The sequence below is a fragment of the Miscanthus floridulus genome, chromosome 12 (genome assembly GCF_019320115.1).
Source record: "Miscanthus floridulus cultivar M001 chromosome 12, ASM1932011v1, whole genome shotgun sequence".
Classification (NCBI taxonomy): Eukaryota; Viridiplantae; Streptophyta; class Magnoliopsida; order Poales; family Poaceae; genus Miscanthus; species Miscanthus floridulus.
In genome coordinates this window covers 38,870,394-38,885,210 of record NC_089591.1, presented here as the reverse complement: position 1 = coordinate 38,885,210, position 14,817 = coordinate 38,870,394, and the positions used below count along the sequence as shown (strand labels likewise).

Here is a 14,817-nt window from a genome sequence, read left to right as displayed (position 1 = left end):
GCCGCCGCTATGCGTTAGATTGGCTCGCCGTGTTCGGTAAGCAGCCCAAAGATCCCTGCTTTTTTCCCGATTCTTCTTGTCCCCCGTCCTTGTTTTTGTTTTACCGTTTTCTTCGAGGCCGTGGGGGGGGGGGAAATGCTGTGGCCGGTGGCCGCGCCCGCGATTCCTTGGTCCATCCCTGTTTTCCAGGTAGCTGCGGGATTGGCGCTTGCTCGGCTGGCATAGCACGGCGTGGTTGAAGCAGTTAGGCCTTTAGCCTTTACCCCGCAGGTGGTTTCTCTATGACCCGCCTTGCGGATCCGACGCCGTCGTCGTCCCCCCCACCCCACCCCCACTGGATCTGACACCCACGTGCTCCTATTGCCGCTAAGGCCGCCCGCCGCCAACGGATCCGCCTGTCAGTTCGCCGGATTCGGCAGCCTTCTCGTCGGATCTGACACACTGGCAGCATCGTCCGCTTCGTCCTGCTCCTCTCCTGAAGGCAGGCACTGCATCCGCCGTTCAAAACACGCGAGGACTTCTGGCAAGGCAAGTCCCCTTGTATTACGACCTAACTCCCCTGTTTGTCACTCTTACAATTGCTGCAAATTTGCTTGTATGCTACAATCATCATACCATACAATTTTGAAATGCCAACAGATGTCCACTGACCGTGCTAACTGGGATGAAGCCACCTTGAGGATCTTTCTCGAATTAGTCATAGAACAGAAAAACCTCTTGCACTGGAGCCAACGAGGCCTCACGACCGTCGGGTGGAACAATCTTTACCCACAATTCGAAAACAGAACAAAGTTGGGTTATGACAAGAAGCAGCTTTAGAACAAGTTGAGTGGCTTGAAGCGGTCATATTTCGCTTGGCGTGACCTTCAAACCCACACTGGCCTGGGCCGTGACCCGTTCACAGGAGGCGTCGCAGTTGACCCCTCATTTTTTGAGGATGGCAACGGGGTACTTCCTTCAACCTTTTTCTTTCTAACCCACTGACTACCAATTACTACGGACGCTCCTATTCTATTCGGCCTAACTTGTGGAACCATGGCACGTGTGCAGGAAACTAGCCACTCGGCTGTGCAGCGGACCAAAGTTCTCAAATGCCTTGACTTACTAGTCACTCTTTGGGGACGCACCCCCCGTGAAAAGGGGCACCCTGCTCGCTGCTGGTGGCCATCAAGGCAAGAGGACACCGAGTACTCCTACCAATGCAAGTCCACACGACATGTCCCAGGAACCTGTAGGTACACACAGTGTCGGCCAGTCCTCCAAACGAACCCATAGAGAACATTCCATCAACAACCCCCCCAGTAAGAAAACTGTTTCCATTGAAGAGTGCCTTGAAGACCTGACCCAATTCATTAAGAACCAGCAGCAGCAGAAGGCGGGGTCAAGCAAGCAAGAGGAGGAGATGGCCAAAGTGAAGCAACTTATGAAACAAGATGGGGTCGCTGAGTCTGATCCTGCGTTTGCTCATGCGTTAGTTGTGTTCAAGAACACAGTTGACCGTAGGAACTTTCTGACCATGGAAACCAAAGAGGGCCGCATGAACTTGATTGAGGCCTGCTGGGAGGTTCTGAGAGCTAGATCCAAGTAGTCGTTATCCCAACGAACGTTCCTACTGCGCCAATCTATGTAGTTTTATGTTCGAATTGTGCATGTTGAGGATGTATGTTTGCCCTATGTTCGTTTCGTTTTTTAATTGTAATTGTAATGTTCCCTGGACATTGTTTGCTTAGTTGCATCGATGTGTTGTGGCCTGTGGCCTGAACTTTGTGTACTCGTTTTTTTTCGCTAATCAAATAAATTGTGTACTGTCATGTAAATGCGTTGGTTGTAGGTTCACCTACAACTTGTAACAAGACAAGACTCTATTAATTGGAGTTTTATGTTATCTTGCTAACTCTCTTACTGTGACTTCTCACATTAACCTACTTTTCCAGTTTGTAGCGGTGGTGCTGTTTTTCTGGGCAATCCCATCGGCTGCTGTGGTCACTTTGAAAAACTAAAGGTATTTGTGTCTGCAGTGCCATTCTTATACAAATCCAAAGTATTTCAGTTTAGTTTCATTGTTTTCATTGCCTTTTAGGTCAGTGGCAGTGTGGTTGACAGGGAGCACATTTAGGTATGAGTTCAGATCCTTGCTTTTCTATTTGCCTTCTTTGTGTTTCTGTCCATGTTGCAAAAACTACATTTTTGTGATTTGCTCTCTTTTTTTAGGTCATCAGTTCTATTTTGTTTTGTATGTTGGCATAATTTTTATTGGCCACCATGTGTCTTCAGTGTTATGTGTTAGATCTGCTATAAGCTAAGCTATGAAGCTTGAGTGCTTTCTCAGTTTTCAAGATCTATGGTAGATATGAACTGGACGTCTACAGAAACATATTATGTTCAGCTTTATTGTCTTAATTAAGTTCAATTGTCAGTTTTATTTTTTATTCAGTTTCATAATTTTTAGTATTCAGTACGTCATGCACTGAACCTAGATTGTACTACTTAGTCAATACTGCACAGCTTAGTCAAAACTTCTAATGGGCTTGTTCGCTTGTCTTAAATTTGGCTTGTTCGACTTGTTTTTTCAGTCGGAACAGTGTTTTTCTCTCACAACAATTCAGCCGGAACAGTATTTTTCAGCCAGTTTCAGCAAAAATTCAGACCAGCGAAATATCTGATCTATCGACGTTGCGATTATACATTGCCTTCACAATCCTAGCACTGTCAGACTCCACAATAACCGGACCCGGGCACCATTAATTGTGAAGCCAATCAGAGGCCCTCTCCACAGGCCAGCGCTTCGGATCCATGCTGTCAGGACTCAGGATCACCTCGCCCATCATATATTGTGTTGTGTTTGATTACTCGCTCTCTCTCTTTCAATAAATTAGGCTTCGTTCGGCTGGCTGGCTGGGCTGACCCTGGCTGGCCAACTCATTCACAGAAATACTGTTCACATCTAGATAGAATAGTATATTTCTTTCACAACAATTAGCTGGGATAATATTTTGGCTTATTTTTTAGTCCTGCCAAACAGGCCCTTAGTTCTTAGAGTTACCTTAAGTCAGACTTTTAAAAATTAACTAATTTATAGAAATAATGTCAAAGTTTATGACATAAAATTAATTAGTATAATTAGATACACCAATAGACTATTTTTATAATATGCTCATTTAGGCCCCGTTCGTTTGTCTTAAAAATGGCTTGTTCGGCTTCTTTTTTCAGCCGGAACAATATTTTTCTCTCACAACAATTTAGCCGGAACAGTGTTTTTCAGCCAGTTTCAGCCAAGTTTCAGACCAGCGAACGGGGCCTTAGTGTCAAGAATATTTATACTTATTTCTTTTCAATTTGGTTAAAGTAAAAAAATTGACTTAAGATAACTCTAGAAAATAATTTATTCAAGGATGGAAAGAGTACTTAATTTGAGGCTCTAGCTATATTCTTGTACATCTTTAATTATTGTCAACCAAATATACAGTGCGCAAACTAAACCAACCCAATAGCCAAAGCAACATTTGGTTAGCGTCTTTTCGCTAGTTTTTTTTTCTAGCTTTCTGTTTATTTTGAGTACTCCTCCCTCCGTTCTCCCAAAAATTATGTTATGGTACATATACTGGTCAAACTTTCTCAAATTTAACTAGCTTTATAGAAAATACTAACAATATTTGTTTCACTAAAAAATGTTATAAAAATATATTTCATGATTTATCTAATGATATTAATTATACGTTATAAATATTAATACTCTTTTATATATAATTAGTGAAAGTTAAGAATGTTTGACTTCTCAGGAAGTGAGGAAGACATTCTTTGTTGTGGCTCGAAGGGAGTAGAAAGCCATGTTTGGCTTACTACCGCAGCCCGCCATGTCGCAAGTCTGGCGTACAAAAACAGCGCCGCACTTTTGGCGAGTTTTGGCATGCAAATGAAACCTAAGCCAGGTGTGGCACACCTGCAGTAAACGCTAACTGAGGTTATACGAGATAAGGATGGTCCCAACCTTGAAACCACGATGGTTTTCGTAGCATTAAATAGACTGTCACGTCATCGTTTTGCTGACGTGGAAGCAGAGTTATTAAGAGGAAAGAGAGAGAAACGGTTTCTGACATGAGAAACGGTGTCCGCTCTCGTTCCTACGCACCGCAATCATCGATACAGCGCGTTCGGCTGGGGCTGGCTGGCCAGCCCTTTCATGCAGACACTATTTATATGAATCAGCCAACAATATTTTTTTCTTATATAAATAAACCAGCAACCATACGAATCAGCCAACCGGACTTGGATGAGCCGTGTCATTTCTATGCCCTTCCGATGGGATCCGCTGTTTCTGACTTCTCCGTGGCTTAGCGTTGACAGCGACGCTCCGCCACTGCTCGGCGCTCTCTCCTAGGCGATGCTCCGGCGCGCGTGATGGTCGGCTCCGCCCTCTGCTCCCGCGTGCAAATACTCAATCCGGCCCTTCATCCTGTGCGACAGTTTATGTGGACGGGTGTCTTTGTTCCGTCGGCTCCTTTGTGGTATGTTCTGTCCAGCTTCAGATTTCTTCATGGGTGAGGCATTGCAAAGGAAGGATCCCACCTGCTTTGTTTCTTGCTGCACATTGATGACAGGACAACATCATCTTGCGATACTGAGGCCTTGTTTAGATGGAAAGTTTTTTCAATCTGATAAATAGTACCACTTTCGTTTTATTTGGTAAATATTGTCCAATCGTGGACCAACTAGGCTCAAAAGATTCATCTCGTGATTTTCAACTAAACTATGTAATTAGTTATTTTTTTTACCTATATTTAATACTCCATGCAAGCGTCTAAAAATTGATGTGATGGAGAGAGAGTGAAAAAACTTGGAATTTTGATGGAAACTAAACAAGGCCTGAAATACTATATAGGCAACAACAGGTTTTAATTAGTTTTCTGTATTGGCAACTTCACGCAAGCAACTTGGATGCTTGCCAATAGTTGATCAGCGTTTTTTTGATGCATGTACGAGGCTATTAAATTTTTCTCTACATAGAAACTCCTATGAAAACTCTGGGTCGTGAAGGTTAGTTTCTATATAGATCATTTATTGTTCTATTTTGTCTTGAAAACTCGCCATAGAAACTATGGGTTGGAACTGTCCGTGATGACCTGTCGCAAACTCTACTGAGGATCCGAACACGCCCTAAAAAATTCATATAGCCGGAAACATTTTGACAAAAAAAAAAAATCTATACAAAAGTCTCAAAATCAATGCCGAGTTGGACGGTCAATACAGCATCAGCATCTCTAATTACAAGATGGATCCCATGCCGTCCGATCCGAGTCGGGGTCAAAGTGTCAAACTGATCGAACGGTTCACGATCAACGTGTCCCGTTCACATTTGCCAATCTTCTTTTGTACGCTTCCCAACTTCCGGGCACCGCCGAAGGCGACGCCGACTGGTCCCTGCCCTCCCCCGCCGACCTCGAAGACAACGGATTCCTGGCTCAACCCTCCTCCCCCGCCGCCTCTAGCAGTGGCTTCGCGGAGGACTTCTACCGCAGCGGCACCGACTGGTCCTCCCTGCGCGCCCCGCCGCCGCTGCGGCCGCCCGGAGGACCACCCGGTGTGAAGGAGAAGGAGAGGGGAGGCGGCTTGCTCGTGCAGAGCAGCCTCTTCCAGGCTTGGGGGATCGAGAAGCCGCGGCGGGAGGTTGGGGATTCATCGCTTGTGCAGAGGAGCCTCTTCCAGGCGTGGGGGATCGAGAGGCCGCGGAGCGAGGGGCTCGGGGCTCGGGGCTGCGGATTCCTCCCCCTCCCCCTACCTTTCCGGTTCTTGGTTGGGAAGGAAGCGGAGGCGAGGAGGCACCGAGGAGGCGGGGGTGACGGCCAAAAAGCCCCTCGCGTGCCCCTTCTACAAGAAGATTCCCGGTAAAGGCCGCTGCGTTTCATGGTTGGATACGAAATTAGTCCCAAATTAGTTTGTTATAGTTTAGGCATTTTTTTCACTAAATTGAGAATATATGGTATGCCTGTTGAGCTACTGCCTACTGAGGATGGCATACATTGAATTGCTGAGCATCCATTGAATTGCTGTTACCGTCAATTTTTTAATTTGCCAATCTTGTTCATCCACCTGCAAATTTAATGAACCTAGGCACATTCACGGTGGATGCATTTCGGTATGGACAAGTTGAGGGATGCTCGGCATATTTCCTTAGCCACTTTCATCATGACCGTTACGGTGGATTGACCAAGAAATGGTGTCATGGCCCCATCTATTGTTCTGCACTCACTGCACGCCTAGTGAAGATGTGTCTGTCAGTAAATTCCGAGTAAGGCTCCCTTCTATTTCCCTCTTTGAATTGTTTCATGGTGATTTCTCAGGCCCCAGCAACATGTATTCAAATCAATGACTGCAGCTACATTTGTCCTTTGGAGCTTGATACCGAGTATGTCGTAGAGGGAGTGAAAGTTACCTTGTTGGAGGCCAACCATTGCCCTGGTGCAGCTCTAATCCACTTCCGTCTAAGTGATGGAAAGACCTATCTCCACACTGGGGATTTTAGAGCATCAAAATCTATGCGATTGCATCCACTTCTCCAGAAAGGCCGGGTAAATTTGGTTTACCTGGACACAACATATTGCAATCCCAAATACACGTAAGTATACGACCCTCAAGTTTTAGGCATTTTCTCTTTTATCAGCACTTTGCTGAACATGGTAAACTGTAGGTTCCCACCCCAGGAGGACGTTATTGATTTTGTTGTGAGGACAGCTCGAAGATATCTAAAGAAGCAACCAAAAACCCTAACTGTTGTTGGGGCATATAGCATTGGGAAAGAGAATGTGTATCTAGCAATTTCCCAAGCTTTAGAGGTACTTTACAGTTGAACTTTACTATTAATTTTGGAACATGCAGACCTTATTCTCTGGTTAATATATTCATGAAAGGTCCCTATATACACTGATGCATCAAGGAGGCGGATTCTTCACTCATTTGGCTGGTCAGACTTATCCAAAAGGATATGTTCATGCAATCAAAGTTCACCACTTCATGTTCTGCCCCTTGGATCTGTAAATCATGAGGTTTGTTAATGAATCTCATATGAATTCAATGAATTCAGCAAGTGAACCTCTCTGACTACAAAGTAGCATTTGTCAGAACTTGAAGAAGTACTTGGAGACTGAGAGCGAATAGGTCTCGGGAGTTGATTGATAGATTAGCAGCAGTACAGGGTACAATATATAGGCAAGGATCAATAGGGTTTATAGAAACACCCAATCAACGGTGATCCTTGCCTTATCAATGTAATCTATCTATCTTAACCCCTAAGGCAGCCAGCCTAACAGGCTAGGCGCCAGGCCCAAGGCCAGCCCATTAGGGCGCCTATTCTAACACGCCCCCGTAGTCGAATCGTCAGCCACTCTGCACGTTTAGACTGGACCTAAACTCCGTGAAAACTGAAGTAGGTAGCCCTTTGGTGAAGATATCTGCATATTGCGAAGAGGTGGGAACATGCATAACACGAAGATCACCAACGGCGACTCGCTCCCAGACGAAGTGAAGATCGATCTCAATGTGCTTGGTGCGCTGATGCTGAACCAGGTTGGAGGTCATGTAGACGGCACTGATGTTGTCACAATACACTAGTGTGGCGCGTCGTAGAGGGGCATGCAACTCCAGAAGTAGCTGGCAGAGCCAAGTAGCCTCTGCAACTCCGTTGGCCACCGCGCGATACTCGGCTTCAGCACTGGATCTTGACACTGTGTTCTGGCGCTTCGAGGACCAGGAAACAAGGTTGTCGCCAAGGAACACCGCATAGCCTGAGGTAGACTTGCGAGTGTCCGGACAACCAGCCCAGTCAGCGTCGGTGTAGACGACAAGATCAGTCGAAGTAGACGGTCGCAGCAAGAGACCAAGGTGAAGAGTGCCTCGAACGTAGCGAAGAATCCTCTTCAGGGCAGCAAGGTGAGGCTCACGAGGATCATGCATGTGGAGGCAGACCTGCTGAACTACATATGCAATGTCTGGGCGGGTGAACGTCAGGTACTGGAGAGCTCCAGCAAGGCTGCGGAAGTCTGCAGCATCAGACACAGGGGCCCCATCAGCTGCAGCAACCTTCAGATTGGTGTCAACTGGAGTGGAGCACGGCTTGCACTCTGTGATTCTTGCACGTTCCAGAATATCCAGCATATACTGTCGCTGTGAGAGGAGGCGGCCATCACCACTTCGCTGAACCTGCATACCAAGGAAGTGATGCAATGCACCGAGGTCTTTCATGGCGAACTCCTACTAAAGCGCTGAGATAATCCGCCGAAGGAGACCGGGTGAGGAAGCTGTGAGGACAATGTCATCCACATAGAGCAACAGGTAGGCTGTATCTGATCCACGCCGGTAAATAAAAAGTGAGGTGTCTGACTTGGCTTCAACAAACCCAATAGACAGCAGGAACGAGGCCATCCGGCTGTACCATGCGCGAGGAGCCTGCTTTAGACCGTAAAGGGATTTCTTCAGAAGGCAGACAAAGTCCGGGTGAGCTGGATCTTCGAACCCGGACGGCTGCTGGCAATACACAACCTCTGACAGATTGCCATGAAGGAAGGCGTTCTTCACATCTAGCTGGTGGATAGGCCAGGTGCGAGAGAGCGCCAAGGAGAGCACCGTGCGGACAGTAGCGGGCTTCACTACAGGACTGAACGTCTCATCGAAATCAACACCAGGCCGCTGGGTAAAGCCACGAAGAACCCAGCGTGCCTTGTACCGCTCAAGGGAGCCATCGGACTGAAACTTGTGCTTGAAAATCCACTTGCCAGTGACGACGTTTCCCCGAGGAGGTCGAGGCACGAGGTCCCAAGTGTGATTCTGCAAGAGAGCACTATGTTCTTCCATAGCCGCTCGCCAATTGGGGTCAGCGAGAGCGCTACGAAAGGTCTTGGGCACTGCAGAGAGGGGAGCGGCATGGTAGGAGGCAGGCATCCGATAGCCGCTCTTCGACCGTGTGCTCATAGCGTGCTGGTTCGTCACAGGAATGATAGCGACGGCGCCCTTGGGTAGCGGGGCGGCCGGTGCAGGAGCAGCCGGAGCAGGCGGTGTCGGAGCCAGCGGTCGGGGTCGACATGTGTAGTGGTACGTGAAGGCCCGATCCGATCGGAGAGGTGGGAACCCAGGCGGGGGTCCTGCGCCTGCACGCAGGGCAGGCGGGATGTAGAGCGGGGAGGCCTCTCCAGGCATGTTGGGCAACGTCGTGGCCGCGCGTGGCGCGGGAGAGCTGGTCCTGGTGGCCGCGCGTGGCGCGGTAGGTGTCCCCGACGCCCGCAGCGCTGGTGGAATGTAGAGCGCGGGCGTCGGTGGACCATCAGCAGTCAGGGGCGCCCCAGGCACAGTCGCGGTGGGACCGGCAGGGGTGCTGGAGACATCAGCGATGCTGGGTGGTGTTCCTGCAGACAAAAACTTGTGCATCGGTCCAATAGGAGGGAGCACAGGGTCAGTAGTATCGTCATCGAGGAACTGTAGGTCTGCTGGGGCACTAAGACCATGGCGCTCAGCAAAGGGAAAGGCCGTTTCATCGAAGATGACGTGCCGGGAGAAGATGACTCTATTGGAGGAGAGGTCAAGGCAGCGGTACCCTTTGTGATGAGCGGAATAGCCGAGGAAGACACACAGGACAGACCTAGGGGCGAGTTTGTGGGGTGCAGTAGCCGACATGTTTGGGTAACATTTGCAACTGAGGACTCGTAGGTGATCATATGCTGGTGGCTTGCCGAACAGGGCAAGGTGCGGCGTGGAAAACTGTAGAGTCTTGGTAGGCAGTATGTTGAGCAGAACAGTGGCTGTAGAGAGGGCCTCTACCCAGTAGGACTGAGGCATGGATGCCTGAAAGAGCAGTGAGCGAACAACATTATTGATGGAGCGAATAATGCGTTCAGCTTTACCGTTTTGAGACGATGTGTAGGGACATGACATGCGAAGGTGGATGCCCTGAGTGAGGAAAAACTGACGGGAGCTAGAGTTGTCAAACTCTTTCCCGTTGTCGCACTAAACAGCCTTGACCCGGGCGCCAAACTGGGTGGAGGCGTGAGCGATGAAGTGAGCAAGCGTGCTGAAAGTGTCAGATTTAAGCTGCAAAGGAAACGTCCACGAATAATGAGTGCAATCATCAAGTATGACCAAGTAGTATTTATAACCAGAAATGCTGACAACTGGAGAGGTCCATAAATCACAATGTATAAGATCAAACTTGGTGGACGCACGGGAGGTGGACTCATGAAAGGGAAAACGAACATGACGCCCTAATTGACAAGCATGATATAACTCTAAGCAATCCTGAATATGCAGGAGACACTAGACGCGAGCTTCGACAACGCCTCATGACCGGGGTGGCCAAGACGCAGATGCCACAGCGGGGAGGAAGCCTGGGCGACAAGGGAGTGTGCTGGGGGTAGGTGCAGAGGGTATAGCGGCCCAGAGCTATTGCACCTGACGATCTCGGTTCGAGATGGAAGAACCTTCACAGAACAACCAGAGGGGTCAAACTCAACAGAACAATTATTGTCGGTAGTAAATTGGCGAATAGAGATAAGATTCTTAATAATTTGTGACGATACAAGGACATTATTAAGACGTAAATTACGAGACAACCTTGTAGAGCCAGTGGCAGTGACAGGAAGAAGAGAGCCATTACCGATAACAATGGATGAAGGAGTAGGGTACCGCGGGAGAAGAACATGTGAAAGAGAGGAGGAATGAGATGTCATGTGTGAAGTAGCACCTGAGTCGAAGTACCACTCGTTGGACATAGGAGGGGTCAGCGACGTTGTGCTGAAGGCGGAGGCGAGGGCCGTCGGGTCCCAAGAGGGGAGGCCGGCCACCGGGTTGTAATACTCGGGGGCAACCCACTGTCCAGTGCCATCAGGAGCAGGGAGGGCAGCGGCCTGCTGGTGGACAGCAAGGGCGTGCTGCTGCTGTTGGGCGAGGAAGGCCTGCTGCTGCGCCTGCTGCTGCGCATGATGTTGTGCCTGCTGCTGCGCCTGCAGGTGAGGAGGCACTGGGATGGGTGCCAGCGGTGGACGAGGTCCCTTGGCCACATCTGAATGGTTCCAGTCCAGGGGTTGTAGACGCTGGGCCATGGCCGCCCGCCGGCCGGCTGCTGCTGCTGTTGGGCTCCACCAGTGGGGCGTGACCCTTGTCCAGAAGGGCCACCGCCGCTGTTGCCTTTGCTGCCACCTCCGCGCTTGCTACGACGGTTGTTAGGCGGCTTGGAGTGCCCACCAGCGCCCGTGCCGGAGGACGCAGGGGCAGGGCTGGGAGTGGTGGAGGCGGCGAGCGCAGTGGCAGGTGCGTCCTTGCGGGTCTCCATGGTGAGTTCCTCGAGGATGAGGTCGTCACGAGCCTCTAGGAAGGTGGGGAATGGTCGAGCTCGACGAAGGAGCGTCCCAACATGGCTGAAGCGCTCGTTGAGGCCGCAGATCACGTTGAGGACGAGCGTGCGGTCGGTGACGACCTCGCCAAGGGCCGTGAGATCATCGGCCATCTTTTTCAGCTTGCGGCAGTAGTCGGTGACGGAGAGGTCGCCCTGGACGAGGTTGCGAAACCGTGTCTCGAGGTGGATGGAGCGAGCCTCATGGTTGCCAAGGAACTGCGACTCGACGGCGAGCCAGGCATGGCTAGCGGTGGAGCCCTGGGCGGAGATGATCTCGCCAAGGTCGTCGGTGAGCGTGGCGACGATCCAGGACTTGACGACGCAGTCCATCCGGGCCCAATCAGGAGGAATTGGGGCTGGAGGTTCCTCTCGAACGTGATCCTGGAGGGAGAACTTGCCGAGGATGAGAAGGAACTGATCACGCCAGCGGTTGAAGTTACCGGAATCGATGTCGAGGATGATGGTGACGTGGTTCCGGATGTTGCTGACTGCAACAGCCTGAGCATGGAGCTGCAGAAGGGCAACGGCCTCGTGATGCAGCATGGTAGCCCGAAGATCGGGTGGCGGCGCTGAAGGGCCTCCAGGTGCGGCGCCAGAGGGTTCCGGAGCAACGGCGGCAGCAGCGGCCGCCCGCTCCTTGGCAGCGCGCGCCAGTGCCTCGCTAGCGCGCTGGGCAGCGGCGTCGCGATCCTTAGCCGCGGCTGTGGCCTCCTCCTCGGCCTGTAGGGCACGTGCTAGGGCAGCATCACGCGCAGCCTGACGCGCGCGCTCGAGACGCTGAGCAGCGGCGGCGGCGTCATTGGCCTTCTCCGCAGCGAGGCGTTGGGCGATGGCGTCTTCCTGGATGGTGGCAGAGGAGGCGGCCAGATCGTCCCCAGCCCTGGGGGTTGCTGGAGGGGTGGAGGGCATGGTGGCGCAGCACGGTGTGTACCGGCGCGCGGAGGGGCGCAGCGCGGCAAGGGGTCGGCGCGCGTGGAGTGGGCAGCGGAAGAGGAGACCTAAACCTAGGCGGCTGATACCATAAGAGCGAATAGGTCTCGGGAGTTGATTTATAGATTAGCAGCAGTACAGGGTACAATATATAGGCAATGATCAATAGGGTTTATAGAAACACCCAATCAACGGTGATCCTTGCCTTATCAATGTAATCTATCTATCTTAACCCCTAAGGCAGCCAGCCTAACAGGCTAGGCGCCAGGCCCAAGGCCAGCCCATTAGGGCGCCTATTCTAACAGAGACTCTTAATGGAAGATTTCTAGCTGTGCTGGCTTTTCGGCCTACAGGTTAATGAAGTTCGGGAGATAAATTTTTGTACTTCTGGAATACGCATCCACATCGTTCTCAGGATTATCTCTATTGTTTTATCAGGTTGGACTTTCTCTGAGGCAACTGGAAAGCATCTTGACCTAATAAAACCAAGCTCTAATGGCAGTGTAACAATCTATGGTAGGATTTGTTGGTTATGCTGATAATGGTTTTCCTCTTATTTATTGCTAATGAAAGGTCAATAAGAACCCAAACTATTCCAAACGAGGAATTCTTTTAGTATACACAGTCTGGACTTATTCTTTGTCAAATGCAGACTGAGTTTATTGATCTCCTGAGGGCACCACCAATGGAGGCTAACACTCCTAGCTAGTGGTTCTAGTACAAATAAAGTGATCCACATAGACTAGGAAATGTTGAGACTACTATTCACACAATGTAAACTATCACTACTTGTGATTTGCAAAAAAACTTTTTCCTTTCATCATACCTCACCTTTATTCCTCTCCCTCTTCTTTTTTAAGCATGGACCACCTTCTCTCTCCCCAAGCATATGTAGCTTCTGCAAGCCACTATAATAAGTATAGAGCACCTACTTTTTTTATCCGATCCTACATGGCACTTGAGGCTACTAGTAGAAAAACAGCATTGGGGAAGCCCTGAATTCAAATGGCTGATTTGCTAGAATATCCAAAACTTACTTTGGCTAAGTGCTATCTGCATAATGGTTATTTTTACCGATATGAAATATCTGATCTTCCATGCCAAATAGAGATTGACAGTTGCAGTTGCAGCTTATTAAGTCAAGAGAGGTGCATCCTACATTAGAGGTTCCTTTGATTATTTGAAGATTTTAAGCTCAATTTGTTTTAGAAGTACATGTGGTTCCAAACTGAGAGTCTTAATGCAAAACGATGGCTCCATATTGCCTTATTACTGTCCAATATGTATCACGTGTTCATGATAAACATTCCCAATACCAAACTACTATACAGATTTCATTCAATTATGAGTTGTTTCAAACTGATTTTCTATGCTTGTAGGTGTGCCTTATAGCGAGCATTCAAGTTTCACTGAGCTTAGGGATTTTGTGATGGTAAATCCCTGAACCTAATATTACATTGTTCTCATCTTAGCTGAATTCTAACTATAGGTTAATATTTGCATTGGTAGTTTCTGAGACCTCAAAAGGTAATTCCTACTGTTAATGTTGGCAACGCGACAAGCCGAGATAAAATGCAAGCACGTTTTCGGGAATGGCTGAAGAGCCTGTGATAAATAAAGCCTGATGAGTTTTTTTTTTCTATTTCGCCGGCAGCTTTACTCTATTCAATGTGGTACTGTTGTATACCATGCTTACACTCACAGTCGTCATGTTGAATCGAAATACATGATTTTAGTATTTTACTGGCTAGAGCAGTGGGATTTCCTAGATGCAATTGGGAGTTGGCTATGCTGCCTTCAGAATTCTGTGGAAGAAATTGATACATGACCCAGCTTCTGAATTCCAATTAGATGATAAGGTCTATAGCCTAACACCTGCTGGACTGCCAGTGTCACAGCTTCTATTGGCAACATAAGCACAAAATTCAGCTACTGTAGTGATTAAACTATCTGTTCTTATTCATCCCAGATGATTTTCTACAAGGTGGTAATGGTAATAGTACATATGTTGGTGAGATTTCTGCTGCTCATAAGAATAAGCTTAATGCTATTACATTACCATCATAGTTATGGGCAATCATCTAAATATTACCATTGCCTTCTAAGCCTAGAAAATCTTTGGTTAGTCCCACATCTCAGTATCTTCAAAATGCCTTGCTGTTGCTGATCATCAGAGACCATGTTAGCAGCCTGTTCGGTTGACTGGTTCGTATCGTTGCTGGTTTGTGAAGAAGTACTGTGGCTGGTTTGTGTGGGAGAAAAATACTGTTCCAGCTGGAAATTTACGATCGTTTACGACAAGCCACAGCCAAACGAACAGGCTATAGATCTTTCATTTTCTGTTCTAATGGGAAATGATGGGATTCCAATCCAAGGTACTGTACCTCTCATGCAGCTAACAACCCATGGTGGGTTTGTATGCACATCAGCTTGATCATGGGTGTTATTTGGCAGTCTTCATGCTAGTACTATTAGTTGATGAGTTCCCTTGGGTATATCCTTTGCCTCCAGAA

General features: G+C 48.7%; 1 pseudogene; it reads left to right on the top strand.

Annotated features, from left to right (window-relative positions):
- Positions 1 to 1,216: 1,216 nt before the first annotated feature.
- LOC136495737 (DNA cross-link repair protein SNM1-like) lies at positions 1,217 to 14,261 on the top strand (annotated as a pseudogene).
- The last annotated feature ends 556 nt before the right edge of the window (positions 14,262 to 14,817 follow it).